The sequence below is a fragment of the Notamacropus eugenii genome, chromosome 2 (genome assembly GCF_028372415.1).
Source record: "Notamacropus eugenii isolate mMacEug1 chromosome 2, mMacEug1.pri_v2, whole genome shotgun sequence".
NCBI lineage: Eukaryota > Metazoa > Chordata > Mammalia > Diprotodontia > Macropodidae > Notamacropus > Notamacropus eugenii.
Window position 1 is genome coordinate 363150014 of NC_092873.1, and position 10739 is coordinate 363160752.

Genomic DNA, 10739 nt, shown 5'->3' on the forward strand with positions numbered 1-10739 from the left:
AGGTATTCTTTTTCTGCAAGTCCTAAGGAAAATAAGTAACCTTTGGAAATCATAAAATAAGATTACTTTTGGGACAGAGAGAATGAAGAAAAAAAACTCTTTCTTGCAGATCCACCCTCCCCCCAAAATGGGTCCTCTTTTAGAAGTCAATATTCTTTATTAAGAAAACACATTTTTTGTGTATCCATGAATGCATACATGCATGCAGCAAAGTACACTTTAAAAGGATGACTAGAACACATTAAAAATAACATAATATTGATGACTGAGTAAAGATTTAAGGCTTATATTATCTATATTTTAAAAAAAGAAATATTATCTTTTTTGCTTATTATTGTTTTTGTTGATTCTGTTCTTTACACTTTTAATTCATTTATTTTTCTCTTTTTCTTTTGTTAGGTGAGATTTTATTTTTTTTTATTAATCAATTTATTTTTAATTTTCAATATTCACTTTCACAAGATTTTGAGGTCTAAATTTTTTTTCTATCTCTCCCCTAACCCGCAACAAGACAGCATGCATTCTGATTACCCCATTCCCCCAATCTACTGTCCCTTCTATCATACCCCTCCCTTCTCTAATCCCTTTCCCCTCTATTTTCTTGTAGGGTTAGATAGATTTCTGGACCCCATTGCCTGTATGTCTTATTTCCCAGTTGCATGTAGAAACAAGTTTTAATATTCACTTTTAAAACTTTGAGTTCTAAATTCTCTCCCTTCCTCCCTCCTCAGCCATCTGCATTGAGAAGGCAAATAATTCAATATAGGTTATACTTGTGTAGTCAAGCAAAACACTTTCATAAACGGTCCTGTTGTGAAAGAATAACAATATTTTCCATCCATCTCATTCTGCCTCAAATTTATTCTATTCTCTCTTTTGACCCTATTCCTCCTCAAAAGGATTTACTTCTAATTACCCCCTTTTCCCATTTGCCCTTTCTTCTATCATTCCCACAGCCCCCACTTATCTTTACCCCCTACTTTTCCTGTAATGTAAAGTAGATTTTCATACCAAATTGAGTGTGCATGTTATTCCCTCCTTAAGCCAAATCCAATGAGAGTAAACTTCATGGGGGCAGAGTCAAGATGATGAAGTAGCAGCATGGACTTGCTAGTGCTCTACTCCCAAACCCAGCCAAATATCTGTAAAAATGACTCTAAACAAATTCTGGAGCTGCAGAACCTACAGAATGACAAAGTGAAGCAAATCTCCAGCACAAGACAACCTGGAAGTTTCCTTGGAAGTGTCTATTGTGCCACACTGGGAGAAGAGCTCAGTCCAGTGTGGGCCATGCCAGCACAGATGTGACTCAAGCAGGCCTTGGGGGAATGAATCTTGAGCACTTGTGGGGTTTCCAGACAATACATGCCGAAGTACCAAAGACAAATTGTAAGGTCAGTGGAAAAAAAACCATGGCACCTATGTGAGAGAGTAGAGAGGTGGAGGTGGGGTGGAGGAGGTCACAGAGGAGGATCCCAAAGTAGGAGCAGGGGTAGGAGCAGGGGCAGCGGAAGTTGCAGTTTCAGAAGCTCTAGACCCATAGATTGTAGGGGGATCAAGAGGCTTACAGTACACCCACCCCCACCCCTCTGGAAGCAGAGAAATACCTTGACAAATAGCTCAAAAGTGAAGTAAAGAGTTGGGAAAATAAGCAAAGAAATGAAAAAAAATCAGACTATAGAATCTTACTTTGGTGACAAGGAAGACCAAAGTATACAAACAGAAGACAACAAAATTAAAGCTCCTACATTCAAACCCTTCAAGAAAAATGTGAATTGTTCTCAGGCCATGGAAGAGCTCAGAAAGGATTTTGAAAATCAAGTAAGAGAAGTAGAGCAAAAATTGAGAAGAAAAATGAGAATGATGCAAGAAAATCATGAAGAATGAGTTATCTGCTTGCTAGAAGAGACCCCCAAAATGCGGAAGAAAATAAAACTTTAAAAAATAGACTAACTGAAGTGGCCAGAGAAATCCAAAAATCCAATGAGGAGAAGATTGCTCTGAAAAGCAAAATTGGCCAGATAGAAAAGGAAATTCAAAAGCTCACTGAAGAAAACGATTTCTTCAGAATTAGAATGGAGCATATGGAAATTAATGACTTTATGTGTTGAGGGCTAGGATGGAGTGCAGTGACAAGTTCAGGCTATAACTTTGGGAAACCTGTTCTCTGAGACCATGTTCGTTATAGTCCAGGATGGCTCTCCAGGGCCCCCTGGATGTTGCTGTCTCCATGAGATAAGCAAGAGAACTACAGAATACAAGGGATATGTAAAATAGACTGATGCCCTCTAGGATAACATTCTTTTAGGACAATAAAACTGAAGAAATTATTAGGATGGGAGATGAATAAATTGTCATGTAGACTTGTAGTCTCTGTCTTTAGAAACCCAGACCCTTGGAGCAATAAACAGAGCTGCCCTATCTTCTCCCACCTGTCCATGTCTTTCTTCTTCACCTCTTTCACCAAGCCACATGGGGATGCTGGCCATCCACCACATTTATGAAAACTAAGAAATTATAAAACAAAGCAAAAGAAATGAAAAAACATAGCAAACAATGTGAAATATCTCACTGGAAAAACTCATCTGGAAAATAGATCCAGGAGAGACAATTTGAAAATTATTGAATTACTTGAATGCCATGATCGCAAAAAGAGCCTAAACATCAGATTTCAAGAAATTATCAAGAAAAACTGCCCTGATATGCTAGAACAAGAGGGAAAATAGATATTGAAAGAATCCACCAATCACCTCCTGAAAGAGATCCCAAAAGGAAAACTATGAATATTGGAGTCAAACTCCAGAGCTCCCAGGTCAAGGAGAAAATACTGTAAGCAGTAAGAAAGAAACAATTCAAATATTGTGGAATTACAACCAGAATAACGCAAGACCTACCAGATTTTACATTAAGGGATCATAAGGTTTGGAATATGATATTCCAATGATATTCCAGTGATATTCCAGAGGTCAAAGGAGCTAGAATTAAAACCAAGAATCATCTACCCAGTAAAACTGAGTATAATACTTCAGGGGAAGAAATGGTCACTCAGTGAAATAGAAGGCTTTCAAGCATGTTGAAATGATCAGAGCTGAATAGAAAAATTGCCACTCAAGCACAAGAATCAAGAGAAACATGAAAAGGTAAAAAGAAAAGAGAAATCATAAGGGACTCACTAAAGTTGAACTGTTTATACTCCTACATTGAAAGATCATATTTATAACTCTTGAGACTCAGTATTAGGGTAGTTGGAGGGATTATATACATATAGACAGAAGGCACAGGGTGAGTTGAACAGGAAAGGATGATATCTAAAAAAATAAAATTATTTAACTTAAATTTAAATTTATTTATTTAAGTTATCAACATTGATTTCCACAAAATTTTGGGTTCCAAATTTTCTCCTCATTTCTCCCTTCCCCCCACCCCAAAACACCAAGCATTCTAATTACCCCTATCACCAATCTGTCTTCCCTTCTAACATCCTTCCCTTCTCTTATCCTTATCTTCTCTTTTCCCTGTAGGGCAAAATAACTTTTTATACCCCATTACCTGTATTTCTTATTTCCTAGTTGCAAGAAAAATACTCAATAGTTGTTCTTAAAACTTTGAGCTCCAGCTTCTCTTCATCCCTCCCTCCCCACCCATTACCTTTGGGAAGGCAAGCAATACAATATAGGCCATATCTGTGTAGTTTTGCAAATTACTTCCATAATAGTTGTGTTGTGTAAGACTAACCATATTTCCCTCCATCCTCTCTGGCCCCCTATTTCTTCTGTTCTCTCCTTTGATCTTATCTCTCCCCAAGAGTGTTGACTTCTAATTGCTCCCTCCTCCCAATTCCCATCACTTCCATCATTCCCCCCCACCCTGCTTATCCCTTTCTCCTCCACTTTCCTGTATTGTAACATAGGTTTTCATACCAAAATGAGTGTGCATTTTATTCCTTCCTTTAGTGGAATGTGATGAGTGTAAACTTCATGTTTTTCTCTCCCCTCCCCTCTTTATCCCTCCACTAATAAGTCTTTTGCTTGCCTCTTTTATGAGAGATAATTTGCCCCATTGCATTTCTCCCTTTCTCCCCCTAATATATTTCTCTCTCACCACTTAATTTCATTTTTTTAAAGATATGATTACATCCTATTCTATTCACCCTGTGCTGTGTGTGTGTGTGTGCGCGCACACACACATGTGTGTAATCCCACCAACTACCCAGATACTGATAAAAGTTTCAAGAGTTAAAAATATTGTCTTTCCATGTAGGGATGTAAATAGTTCAACTTTAGTAAGTCTCTTATGATTTCTCTTTGCTGTTTACTTTTTCATGCTTCTCTTGATTCTTGTGTTTGAAAGTCAAATTTTCCTTTCAGCTCTGGTCTTTTCATCAAGAATACTTGAAAGTCCTCAATTTCATTGAAAGACCATTTTTTCCCTTGAAGTATTATACTCAGTTTTGCTGGGTAGGTGATTCATGGTTTTAATCCTAGTTCCTTTGACTCCTGGAATATCTTATTCAAAGCCCTTTGATCTCTTAATGTAGAAGCTGCTAGATCTTATATTATCCTGATTGTATTTCCACAGTGCTTGAATTATTTCTTTCCAGCTCCTGGCAATATTTTTTCCTTGATCTGGGAATTTGGCTACAATGTTCCTAGGAGTTTTTCTTTTTGGATCGCTTTCAGGAGGTGATTGGTGGATTCTTTCAATATTTATTTTGGCCCCTGGTTCTAGAATATCAGGGCAGTTTTCCTTGATAATTTCGTGAAAGATGATGTCTAGGCTCCTTTTTTTCATGGCTTACAGGTAGATTCATAATTTTTAAATTGTCTCTCCTGGATCTATTCTCCAGGTCAGTTGCTTTTCCAATGAAATATTTCACATTATCTTCCATTTTTTCATTCTTTTGGTTTTGTTTTGTGATTTCTTGGTTTCTCCTAAAGTCATTAGCCTCCATCTGTTCCATTGTAATTTTTGAAGAACTATTTTCTTCTATGAGCTTTTGAACCTCCTTTTCCATTTGGCTAATTCTGTTTTTTAAAACATTCTTCTCCTCATTGGCTTTTTGAACCTCTTTTGCCAATTGAGTTAGCCTATTTTTCAAGGTGTTATTTTCTTCAGCATTTTTTTGGGTCTCCTTTAGCAAGGTGTTGACCTGTTTTTCTTGCATCTCTCTCATTTCTCTTCCCAGTTTTTCCTCCACCTCTCTTACTTGATTTTCAAAATCCTTTTTGAGCTCTTCCATGGCCTGGGACCATTGAATATTTATTTTGGATGTTTGGGATACAGAAGCCTTGACTTTTATGTCTTTCCCTGATGGTGAGCATTGTTCTTCCTCATCTGAAAGGATGGGAGAGATATCTGTTCACCAAGAAAGTAACTTTCTATAGTCTTATTTTTTCCCCTTTTTTGAGCATTTTCCAAACCAGTTACTTGACTTTTGGGTCCTTTGTCAAGAGTGGGGTATACTCTAGGGATCTGTAAGATCTCAGTTACTCCAAGGTGGCACAATCAATCGTGTACTGGTCTGGGAGTAGGAAGAGATTTTTGTGCCGAGAATCTTAGCAGTTTCCTCTCCCCAGCCACTTGGTCTCCAGTTCCACAGCCAGTCAGTGTGAGATAAAGATCAGCTCCTTGGTGTCCCCAGGGTTTTTACAATTCAGCAATGGATGTGGGCTGCTGTAGGGGCTGCCCTGGGAACTTCTGCCATATGCTAATGTGGCCTCTATGGCTGCTGCCTGAGGCCAGAGCTCTTGGAAGGCCCTTCTCCCTTCCTGACCAGCTGAAAAAACCCAGTCACTGACCTTTGGCTGTTATGGGTTGAGGGATCTACGAACTGCTGCTACTGGGACTAGGGATTCCATGACTGGGGATTCTACTCCCAAGGGCTGTTCGGGAGCAGTGCTGTGTGGCCAAGGGTGGGCTGAGCTCCACTTTGCATCTGGTGCAACCAGTGTTGCCCATGGGCCTTTCAGGTCACCGTGGGCTGGAAATCTCCTCCACTCTGTTGTTCTCCAGTTCTGCTGCTCCAAAATTATTTCAGAGTCCCTCTCTACAGGTATTTTATGGGCTGTGTGGGGAGAGCCTTTCATCTCCACCCTCTTGGCTCTGCCCCCTAAAAAATAAAATTAAGGAGAGAGGAATATATTGAGAGGAGATGAGAAGAACTGGAATGGGGCAAATTATCTCTCGTCAAAAAGGTAAGAAAAAGCTTTTTCAATAAAGGGGAAAAGAGGGGAGGTGAGAGGGGAAAAAGCAAAGCTTATTTTCATGACACTTGGCTTAAGGAGAGAATAGTATGCACACTCAATTTGATATGTAAATCTATCTTACACTGCAGGAAAGTAAGGGAGAAGGTATGCAGGAGGAGGGAGGATGATAGAAGGGAGGGCAAATGGGAGGAGGGAGTAATTAGAAGCAAACACTTTTGAGGAAGGATAGGGGCAAAAGAGAGAATAGAATTAATGGGAACCAGAATGGGATGGAGGGAGATATAGTTAGTTTTTCACAATATGACAGTTATGGAAGTGTTTTGCATGTTTACACATGTATAACCTATATTTATTTGCTTGCCTTCTCAGTGAGGATCGGTGAGGAGGATGGAAGTGAGAATATTTGGAACTCAAAGTTTTAAAAATGAATCCAAAAAAAATTTTTTACGCGCAATTGGGAAATAAGACATACAGGCAATGGGGTATAGAAATCTATATTGCCCTACAAGAAAATAGAGGAAATGGGGATAAGAGAAGGAAGGGGTTTAGTAGAAGGGAAGGTGTATTGGAGGAAGTGGTAATCAGAATGCATGCTATATCAGGGTGAGTGGTGGGGAGAGATGGGGAGAAAATTTGCAACTCAAAACCTTGTGGAAGTGTCTATTGAAAATTATAAATGCATAAATTAATTTTGAAAAAGCCAGTTGTGGCATTTAAAACCTCTCTATAAAACCAACAAAAACATATTATTTTTACTTTAAAAAGGAGTAAGATCACTCTTTCCCTCCACTGAGATAGCTTTCTCTTGCCTCTTTTATATGAGAGATAATTTACCGGCATTCTCTTTCCCACTTTCTCCTTCTCCCAATGTGTTCCACTCTCACTCTTTAATTTTATTTTATTTTTAGATACCCCTTCATATTCAACTCACCCTGTGCCATATATATATATATATATATATATATATATATATATATATATATACACACACACACACACATATATATGTACACACACATAATATTATATATATAATATATACATGCAAAAATATACATACATATACATATACATATATATATATATATATATATATATAATCCCTACAACTACCCTAATATTGAGAAAACGTCTCAAGAATTACAAATATTATCTTTCCATGTAGACATATAAGCAGCTCAACTTTAGTAAGTCCCTTTTGATTTCTCTTTCCTGTTTATCTTTTCATGCTTCTTTTGATTCTTTTATTTGGAAGTCAAATTTTCAGTTCACCTCTGTTTTTTCATCAAGAATACTTGAAAGTGTCCTATTTCTGTGAATGATCATTCTTTCCTTTGAAGTATTATACTCAGCTTTGCTGGGTAGGTGGTAGTTGGTTTTAATCCTAACTCCTTTGACCTCAGGAATATCATATTCTAAGCCCTGCAATCCCTTAACATGGAAGCTAGTACAACTTGTGTTATTTTGATTGTATTTCCATAATACTCGAATTGTTTCCTTCTGGCTGCTTGCAATATTTTCTCTTTGACCTGGGAACTCAAGATTTGTCTACATTATTCCTAGTTTTCCTTTTGGGATCTCTTTCAGGAGATGATCCGTGGATTCTTTCATTAGCTATTTTCCCCTCTAGTTCTAGCATATCAGGTCAGATTTCCTCGATAACTTTTTTCCTTTGAACAAGTTTAATAGAGCTACAAAACATCAGGTGGGCTTGACCTCAAATGGGATGACTATGCTTGTACAAACACCACAGCATTTGGTCATTATGAGTGAGAAAGAGAGCTGGCAGGCTCAGCCAGCTGGCTGCTGCCCCAAAGAAGGGAGAAATGATCTCAATGAATCAGGCCCTAGAAGGACATGGCATGCCCAGCTACCCCACTTTGTCTGAGCTCCCACTACAAACGCCTTCCAGTTCAAAGCTTGAGGAAGATCAAGCACGTTGGTCCTGCAGATAGAAGATAGTGAGTCCACAGGCTTCATGGGGGTGGGAAGAGACATCCATGATTGCAGAGAGCAGCTCACATCTGCTTGGAAAAGTATTCCTTACTCCCCTGAACATCAGTTTTGATGGTGTCACTCCCAGTTTTCCAGCCAGAAGGCATACTTTGCCATGCTTGTCTGTGAACTGGAAGGCCTGGACAAACCGAAGAGTTTCATCTACAGAGCGGCCCACAGGAAAGTTGTTGATGGTGATCTGGTGAAGGATCCCTTTCTCATCAATGATGAAGAGACCCCTGAACAAAATTCCCTCATCCTCCTTTAAGATTCCGTAGTCTTGAGCAATGATACTTTTGGGGTCAAGCATCAATGGGATATTCACGGCTCCCAGGCCACCATTCTTTTTGACCATGTTGATCCAGGCGAGGTGACAGAAGTGAGAATCCACTGAATCACTGGTCACTTGGCAGTTGAGTTTCTTAAATTCTTCAGTTCAGTCACTGAATGCAATAATCTCCGTGGGGCACACAAAGGGGAAATCCAAGGGGTAAAAGAACAACACAAGTATTTCCCTTTGTAATCAGAAAGGCTGATGTCTTTGAACTGCCAATACGGCATAACAGCTGCAGCTCTGCAATTGGGGGCTGGGCACCCAATCTTGGCATTGCCGGCAGACATGTTGAAGTAACAGCTAGGCTCAGCAGACAAGTTGGGAGGAAGAGAGAACAAGCTGAAGAATGCTGATTATTTCTTGAAAGATGATGTCTAGGCTCTTTTTTGGATCAGAGCTTTCAGGTAGTCCAATAATTTTTAAACTGCCTCTCTTGGATCTATTATCAGGTCAGTTTTATTCAATGAGATTTCATATTGCCTGACTTTTTTTCCATTCGTTTGTTTTTGTTTTGTAATTTCATGATTTCTCATTAAGTTATTAGCTTCCATCTGCTCCATTCTAATTTTTTAAAATTTATTTATTTATTTAACTTTTCAACATTCATTTGTACAAATTTTGGGGTTCCAAATTTTCCCCCCATTTCTCCCCTCCCCCACCCCAAAACTCTGAGCATTCTAATTGCCCCTATCACCAATCTGCCCTCCCTTCTAACACCCCTCCCTTCCCTTATCCCCAGCTTCTCTTTTGTCCTGTAGGGCAAGATAACTTTCTATACCCCATTACCTGTATTTCTTGTTCCCTAGTAGTAAGAACAGTACTCAACAGTTGTTCCTAAAACTTTGAGTTCCAACTTCTCCCCATCCCTCTCTCCTCACCTATTCCTTTTGGGAAAGCAGGCAATTCAATGTAGGCCATATATGTGTAGTTTTGCAAATGACTTCCATAACAGTCGTGTTGTGTATGACTAACTATAATTCGCTCCATTGTATCCTGCTCCCCATTGCTTCTATTCTCTCTTTTGATCCTGTCCCTCCCCAAGAGTGTTGACTTCAAATTGCTCCCTCTTCCCACTGCCCTTCCTTCTATCATCCCCCCATCCTGCTTATCCCCTTCTCCCCCACTTTCCTGTATTGTAAGATAGGTTTTCATACCAAAATGAAAGTGTATTTTATTCCTTCCTTTAGTCGAATGTGATGAGTAAGCTTCATGTTTTTTCTCTCACCTCCCCTCTTTTTCCATCCACTGAAAAGTCTTTTATTTGCTTCTTTTATGAGCGATAACTTGCCCCGTTCCATTTCTCCCTTTCTCCTCCTAATATATCTCTCCACCACTTAATTTCATTTTTTAATGATATAATCCCATCCTATTCAATTCACCCTGTGCTCTCTGTCTCTCTGTCTCTCTCTCTCTCTCTCTCTGTGTGTGTGTGTGTGTATGTGTGTGTGTGTGTGTGTGTGTAATCCCACCAACTACCCAGAATACTGAAAAAAGTTTCAAGATTTACAAATATTGTCTTTCCATGTGGGAATGTAAACAGTTCAACTTTAGTAAGTCCCTTATGATTTCTCTTTGCTGTTTACCCTTTCATGCTTCTCTTGATTCTTGAGTTTGAAGGTCAAATTTTCTTTTCAGCTCTGGTATTTTCATCAAGAATGCTTGAAAGTCCTCTATTTCATTGAAAGAATATTTTTTCCCCTGAAGTATTATACTCAGTTTTGCTGGCAGGTGATTCTTGGTTTTAGTCCTAGTTCCTTTGACTTCTGGAATATCATATTCCATGCCTTTTGATCTCTTAATGTAGAAGCTGCTAGATCTTGTGTTACCCTGATTGTATTTCCACAATACTTGAATTGTTTCTTTATAGTGCTTGCAATATTTTCTCCTTGACCTGGGAACTCTGGAATTTGGCCACAACGTTTCTAAGAGTTTCTCTTTTTGGATCTCTTTCCGGTGGTGATCTGTGGATTCTTTCAATACTTATTTTGCCCTCTGGTTCTAGAATCTCAGGGCAGTTTTCTTTGATAATTTCATGAAAGATGATGTATAGGCTTTTTTTTTTTTTTTTGATCATGGCTTTCAGGTAGTCCCATAATTTTTAAATTGTCTCTCCTGGATCTATTTTCCAGGTCAGTTGTTTTTCTAATGGGATATTTCACATTATCTTTCATTTTTTCATTCTTTTGGTTTTGTTTTGTGATTTT

General features: G+C 38.7%; 1 pseudogene; it reads right to left on the minus strand.

The window, feature by feature from the left end:
- Positions 1 to 8224: 8224 nt before the first annotated feature.
- LOC140523072 (peroxiredoxin-1 pseudogene) lies at positions 8225 to 8822 on the minus strand (annotated as a pseudogene).
- Positions 8823 to 10739: the final 1917 nt, after the last annotated feature.